We start from the raw sequence: 8203 nt of genomic DNA on the forward strand, positions 1-8203 counted from the left end.
TTTATTGTATATTGTTAATGATTTGTTCCAAAAGGTTTACAAGCAAGATGAGGTTAATATATGGCTTAATCTGCATTGTATAAGTGCTGGGCCACTAAAGACCCGAGGAATGTTAAAGGTACTTTTGCTTGTTCTGTGCACATGCACATGGAGATATGCATGCGGGTGACACAATACACATTCCTGCCAATGGTTTTACATTATTCCACTGATCTACAGGTGGCGGTAACGTGCCAGGAAACATGTTAATGCGCAAGACTCCAAGCTAGTAAACATGGATGTAAGCAATGCAGAACTCAAACTGTGGAAGGAAATAGATTCAGCATGTTGATCAGGGCTCAAGGACACACACAATGCATTTGGTGAGAAACACTGAATGTAAATATGACTTTTGTTCGTTAACAAGAAGCATTCAATGTATATGATGTAACTTTATAGCTTTTATGGTCTACAACTGTCTTTTTGGAAACATTAAAGGTACATTCTCTGATTTGGAGGTGGTATAACTAACTGAATACACAACGCTGGAGCTGAGAGGTCTGGGTTTGCAGTTCAGTGGTGGGAACAAGCATTGAAGCTTCAGGGCCTGTGATACGGGGAGTCATCCTGAAATGTACAATACTTACTGCATTTGTTGTGCACCACTGCGTGCACTTTTGCACCCATGCTTTCTCTCTAATTTTGCTAAACATTCGATTAGGAAATCTCATATAGTACATGCGAGTCTGCTCCTTTCAAAACCAGTTTAATAAGTGAAACTGCATAAACTCAAAAAGCCCTGAGAAAATCTGTGTAGCAGAGAGAACAGGAAATCATCAGGGTCACATGACAACATATGTCTATTTATTTTGTTGCCAAAATAAGTATGCAGCAGAGTTAACTAGTATCTTAATCTCCATGTATTTCTTAATTTGTATTCTCACTCCTCGGTGCAGCAGTGTCACTGTGCTGATTAAATGACATTATATGTGGACCCAGCACTTTAACCCAGCCCAAACTGAGATTCCAGTGGTTAACCACACATATTTACAACCAGAAGACAAAAGTCACAGTCAACTCCATCCCTGCGAGTCCCTCCGTTAAATATACACATGGATTTTCCCTTTTTCACTGTGTGTTTTCACCGTAAATATGTCATCCAACTAAACGGCATTTACAGTGATTTCTATCTGTAGTAAGAAATACAACATAGTTTGTATTTTTTAATTGTAGATGGTCATGATATATTGTAGGAGAATATACAATTATGGGAGAAACCTGACTCTGTCTCTGCATCAATAAAACTTTCTGCTGTTACTTATAATTAAAATATTAACAGCTTAGATCATCTGTGTTTATTCGTTATGACCTTCCAACATCAAAGAGCACGCTTCCTTCTAGTGGTGTGGATCTAAAATAGAAAAGTTGTCTCTTCATTTTTTATCAGTGTAACAGTTTGTTTTATTTTGCGTAATGACCTAATGAACTTATAATGAAGTTCAGAATCACTAACAGAACTAGTCTGGACTTGTCAGGTTGTCTTATAAGGTTAATGTTAAGAAACTAGGGTAAAAACAAAGCCGCCGGTCTGCAACAGGCAGTCAGATAAGGATGGCCTGGACAGATGCATTTCTGTGACCATTAAGCTCATGTTTCATGCGCTGGTTGGCTGCAATTTGATGAGCATAAGTCAACAAGATAATGTCCTCATGTAACACATGCTAGAGCTTCTCGGTGCTTGCTGCTATGTGCACGTGAGCTTACTCTTTCCTGCTCCTTCGTGATTTTAGATACAGAGCCCTCAAGCACTTTGTGATTTCACAGCCCTGAGCCCTTGTTGATTAGATTATTGTCGGATATTCACTGGCTCCTGCAGAGAGTGTTACATTATGGGTCGTTTGTAGCCTTAATGTCGTTAGGCTAGCGAGATTCTTCAGGATTGCACAGAGATGAAACTGATCTCCACCTTCTCATGTGTGAAGACAGAGAACAAGAGGGTTTACCTAAATACCTTTGAGTTTCTGTAAGATATGACATCAGAAGTAGTGTGCGTATGCGTGCGTTTCTGTGTGTTTCCTTCAAATCACCAGCTACTGTGAGCCAACCTCAGATGTTTTTTCCTCTCTCCTGGATAATCAGTGATCAGTGACTCCCTCAGATCTTCTCTTCAGGTGCAATTTTCTCTAATTTTCTCCCTGAATGCACCTTCCAATTTTGTCTTTTTAAAACAAAAGCACACACACACACACACAGCGTGTGTTTCACTGCCAGGCCGAAGGTCGAAGCTGCAACCTAGGCTGTTTTGACCGCCAATGGGACGCTCCATCAGTTGTACTTGGACTGTGGGTGGTAATTAGATGCTCTGCATTTCTGCATGGGAGGGACATGAGAGAGCCGTTTGTTGAGGGTGACTGAGGAGCACTGGTTGGTGAAGTCATCTGTGTTTGATTGTGTTTTCTGATGCTCAGCAGCTCAAATGCACTCTTCAATAACGTGTCACTTTAAACAGAGCTGTTTGTTTTGTTTGTTGAAATTCAGGGGAAATTAGCCTCCAGCTAACTTTTCCCTGAATAACTAAAGGCTGTTTTCCATCAAAAGAGCCACAGGAGCCAAAGAGTTCAGGAACTACAAACGTTCCTCAGCCGTTAAAAAAAATAATTTTAAAAAAAAAGTTAGGTTTGACACGCAATGAGACAACAACAACACAGCATACATGGAGTTGGAGCTGTCGTTTTGTTGTTTGTTCTTTTGTTTTATTTGTTGCATGAATGTCATATTGGTAAATGTCATACTGTGATATGTGATTAATGCAACTTCCAATCCAATATTGGTAGTGGTAAATGTGATTAGGCCTTCAGATCTAATGATTTGTAAATTTATTTAAAAAATAATGTTAGGGTTAACGATCTAAAGGACAGAGAGAGAGAGAGAGAGAGAACTGGATGTTAGTTCAGTCAGTCTTTATTGCAAATGATACAGTGGATCAGTTGTAGGTGAGCGCTCCAGATCGGGCGAGGCAAGTGGAGGATGCTGGAGCCGGCAGGACTCCCGATGAGGCCCTCGGCTTACTGGCAGGACTCCGAGGGCGAAGGCGGCGGCTCGAGAAGCGCCGCAGGCAGAGAGGTGAAATCAGCTTGACTGGAAACCCGAAAAGACTCCTGTTGATCACGCTGGCTGAGATCACCGGCAGGAAATTAATCTGAGGCAGAGGCAGACAGGAAAAGCAAGCAAACTAGAGAACTAGACTGGGTCAGGATTTGGCCATAGCGAAAGAACCACAATGGCGCACTGAGACGATCTGGCAACGACTGAAGGGTAGAGCCGGGTAGATATACTGTGAGGCTTGATTGGATGATGAGCATCAGGTGTGCCGGTGATCAGCAGCAGGAGGGAGACCAGAGTGCCACGCCCAGGCCAGTACACACACACACACACACACACACACACACACAGACAGGGGACCGACAAGGAACAAAGGGAGGGGAGAAACAACAGATCACACAAGGAGAGGCAGAGAGATGTGGCTGGACTCTGACAACTAATATTAGAGGTTTTGAAAGTGTTAGAAAAATATCCACATTTCCAGACATGTCTCTTTTTTTTCCTTACTTTTTAAAAAAATGTCCTGACTCAAAAAATGTTCTGACTTTCTTAAATTGTCTTCCCATAGCTGCAAACTCGTCGCCTCTCGGTGAAATTCACAGTTTTGAATGGAAAATATGGCACCCTCAAGATCCGTGTAGATCTGGAGAGTTTTTGCTGCACCAGGCTTGACCTCATGTTTGTACTGCAAACTATTTTCTGTTGCTGTTGCTGTTTAACTGATCTACAGTAAGGTTAACTTGTCCAAAGTGAGCTAACTTTAGCTGAGTCTGGCCCAGCGACCTAATGCAAGTAGTAATGTGTTGAGGAGCGAAGTTCACCTGCATTCACTTTCTATGGGACACTTGTGATTCGCTTGTCAAGGCACTGTAGCCGATAGTGTGCGGTGAGTGTTAAAACACAGCATCTATTGTTTTCTGTGTGAAATCCCTCACACCAGCAGCATCTTGACACACATTAACTCTTCAGAAATATTGGAACTGCTGTCACCTTTTTTTTATCCCACTTAACTTTGCCTGCTTCAATATCTAGAATGTCCTCACTTTCCAAAATTGTCATTACAAAGTTTTTGCACTTTCCAAAGGTGTCCTTTTAACAAAGTACAAATAGACACTACTGGACATACAGAACAATACACACACACACACACACACACACACACACACACACACACACACTTTTTGTCCTTACTGTTAATGCAAATAAATGCAAACTCACAGGAAAACAAACCTACAGACTGATGTAATAATACTCCTACCTCTGTGTGTGTGTGTGTGTGTGTGTGTGTGTGTGTGTGTGTGTGTGTGTGTGTGTGTGTGTGTGTGTGTGTGTGGAGGAAACCACATTCCCACAGTGGGTGGAGGGGTGGTTGGTGGTGGTGGGGGGTGTATTTGGATTCTTCTGTGATCCTGACTGCAGATTAGTTTCCACCAACTCTGTGGATAAAAGACCCACACTGAACCCCACACACCATCCTCACCCCCAGCCCCCCCTCCCCTCACCCGCCCACTCACTCACCCCTGCACGGAAACCTCAGTGTCCCTGGCTGTGGCGGTCAGAGCCTCCTCACGAACATGTGGACTGTGTTATGAAAATGTCTTGGCTCAGACTGCGCAGATCCTCCCACCGCTTTAATGGCCTCAGCTGTAATGAGGCATCGAGTTGCCCGGAGAGGAAGTGCTGGTTCAGGGTCGGTCTGTGTTCAATACATACTGTAAAATATGGAGGGTTTCATCTGCAAACTGCAAACTGATTTCTGCGTTTTTTGCTGATGAAAGGTCATCATCCCTTTATCATATTGACTGTTTTAACTATTGGTTCCCTGTCACTCCCATCTCCTCTAGCTTTGAAGAATCATACATAGTTTTGCATGTTATGCAACTTATACTTATACCTATTTTTTAAACTCCTGCTGATCATTTTCCAGATCACTCTTTAAGTTTTTGCATTTCCTTTCAGGCATCCATTGGTTTATTTTAAAGGGATAGTTCAGGTTTTTTGAAGTGGGGTTGTATGAGGTACTTATCGATAGTCAGTGTGTTACCTGCAGTAGATGGGGGTCGGTGCGCAGCCAGTTTGCAGAAGCCAACAGATGTTCAGCTCTGGATTGTTGTGAATGGGGATCAACAGTAATACGTATTTTTACCGCCAAAAAAAGTTTGAGCTAAAAAAATCAATATCAGTCACGTGTACACTATAAATGTAAAATTCTCACCGCTTTACCGTGCCGTCAGACGGCCCTTTCCTTTGGTACTATATCTTCTCAAATGCGGGACTTCCGTATTCCTTCGCAGCACACTGTATTACACCACTCATAAATCAGCTGTTTGGGTCGTAGTTCGAGTGGTTTATTGATGAGACAACAAATACAAGAAAATAAAACTTGTATTTGAGTGACGAAGAAATGCCGTTCACCGTGGAGACAAGAGGATACCTTTATGAACCGGAGTGTACAGAAGAAGAACTGCTGCAGATGGAGACAGAGGGGAAACTTCTGAGGAAACTAGAGGCCGAGCTGGAGGCCGAGAGAGAGCCCGAGCTACCTGGTGGTGCAGATGTATGAACTGAGCCCATGCCCACGGACCCGGAGAGCTACTGCTGCCCTGAGCGGGACTTGGTTGCAGCACAACTTGAGGATCTTTCTGAATCCGAGGATGCCGGCGCCTCACACACAGTCTGCATCACCAACCATCCAGAGTTACCTGCCTTATTGACTGCCAGAAAAAACGTCCCAGACCGGAAGGGCCTAATGACCCGTCTGGGTTTGTCTAAGTAAGTTTTTAGTTCTCACTACATTTTATTGCATAATGACTGATTATTAGACAACTAAAGTTTCAGGCTAAGCTTTCCTCATCAACATATATTACTTGTGTTAGCGCTCAGCAAACTAAGCTGAAATCACAAACACTACAGCCATTAGTTTACTGTGGCATGTGTAGCCTACAACACCTGAGGCTGTAGTACACAACTTTACCTGTGTACTTTACCATAATACTGCGAAGCAGCGCGTATGCGTAGGAATACGGAAGTCCCGTGATTGAGAAAATGCAGTACCAAAGGAAAGGGCCGTCTGACGGCGCGGTAAAGCGGTGAGAATTTAACATTTATAGCGTACACGTAGACTGATATAGATTTTTTTAGGTCGAACTTTTTACTGTTGATCCCCATTCACAACAATCCAGAGCTGAGGGTCTCTGGCGGAGCAGCTGTCTGCGATCGATAAGTACCTCATACAACCCCACTTCAAAAAAAGCTGAACTATCCCTTTAATTTCTGTGAAAATCTTCTTGCAGAGACTTAAAATTTCCTGCGAATTTATAATCCTTCACAGTCAGTGTTTAGTTAACTTTTTTTTCTACATGCAAATCTGGGTCGACTATTCCAGTCCAGAAGGAGGTGGTTATGCACCTGAAGCTGTCTGGCAACTGCCAGAAACGCCAGAAGAAGAATGACTTTAGCAGTTTAGTTGCAACAATAACAGTTTAGCTAATGTCAGGTGACAACTAGGTACCAATGTTCCCTCACCCACACAGAACACTCAGTGGTCACCTGATCAGGGATCAGATGAAAGCTACAGCAGCTCACTTCGCCTTGTATTTGATCATATGTGTTAAAATGGCCGGAGCTGTTTTTCCTTGTTGCTTTAATGAGACAGAGAACAAATCATTTTAGTGTAATTTTACTGTGACTTCAGCTGCTGTTATCACACGGACAGAGGAGACAAACAATGGACGTATGAAGAAAATCAGACAGTGAGTAAATATTTCCACACACTGCTTTCTGACATAATTATATTATGGGAGCAGTAAAGATGACTTGGAGAGACCTTTTACACATTTTCAACATCTGGCTAGAATGCTGGGTGTTTTGAGCAAATGGATTTGAATCCTCTTGAATGCTTCTTAGCTATTTTGAGAACTATCCGATCTGCTCAAGACGCATCTAGGGACTAAGTGTAAATGGGGTCTAAATCATTGCTTTTAAATCTACCATTGGTCTAATTTACTTAATCTCTGTTTTTCCAGATGGAGGGGAAATGCACAGAGAAATGTACCAAATTAACTTTGAGCGTTTCTGTGACTGTTTGGTCAAAAAGAAAAAACTGTTTTTAGTGTTCTTCCTCCACTCCCTCACTCTTAACCTCCCATACAGAATAAAACTTATCTCATTTGAAGAGTTATGTAACAAAGTTTATGGTAAAGCAGAATTATCATTTCTTGTTTAAAACAACATCTTCTGTCTGATCTTTTTCATCAGACAATCACACAGAAAGAAAATGAACATAATTTCTTGTATCACAGTCAGTCTGCTGTGGCTCTGACCTTTGACCTCCAGGAACTGAAGCTTAGTCTATTGTCTGTAGTTATTAACGCATGTTAAGAACACAGCAATGAGAGTCCAGTGATCTGCAGGAGTCTGTGTCCTCTCGTACAGTTCTGCGGTTTCTTTCAAACATGTCTGTGAATTTCACACACTGTGTGTTTTATTGCAGGGTTGCCAGTTTTCCCCAGCAGTCATATTATTGTTTCTGATGCCATCTTCGCCCACCAACCTAACTCTGCATTTTATGGCCCTCGACAAGCTTCACGGAGTTGTTGTGTTGATGTAGGATCAGGATCTGACAGGTCGACTGGATTCAGAATCAACAGCCTGACGCCAGGCTGCTTGGACAGCAGCCATGTTGGTGTTTATACTGGAGGAGACGATTTCTACTCACCCTGATGAACTGTTTCTCTTCTTTCAATACTATAAAATGCCTTAGAGTGATTCAGCATGTTGTTATGTTGTCATAATTTGTTTTATAAACCAGGTTAAAACCTCAGTCAGATCATTCTGACTTTGTGTCCCACATCTTAGGTTCAGTGATGTCTTGACTGATTTTCTGTGGCTGTTCCTGGTTCACACAAGATGAATCTTAATGATTTTGGTGACCTCATGACTTTTTCCCCTAACAATACCATCAGGCCATTTTGCCTTTCCAACACTGGTCCATGACAAGCGCTGCTGGCCAGATATGCATGAAATCCCCTGACTTTTCCTCTTGTGCCACCTTGAGGTTTATATTTGTGATTTGTATTATATAATACAACGCTGTGCCTATACGTACAGCCTCACAGAGCTG

The sequence above is a fragment of the Siniperca chuatsi genome, linkage group LG4 (genome assembly GCF_020085105.1).
Source record: "Siniperca chuatsi isolate FFG_IHB_CAS linkage group LG4, ASM2008510v1, whole genome shotgun sequence".
NCBI lineage: Eukaryota > Metazoa > Chordata > Actinopteri > Centrarchiformes > Sinipercidae > Siniperca > Siniperca chuatsi.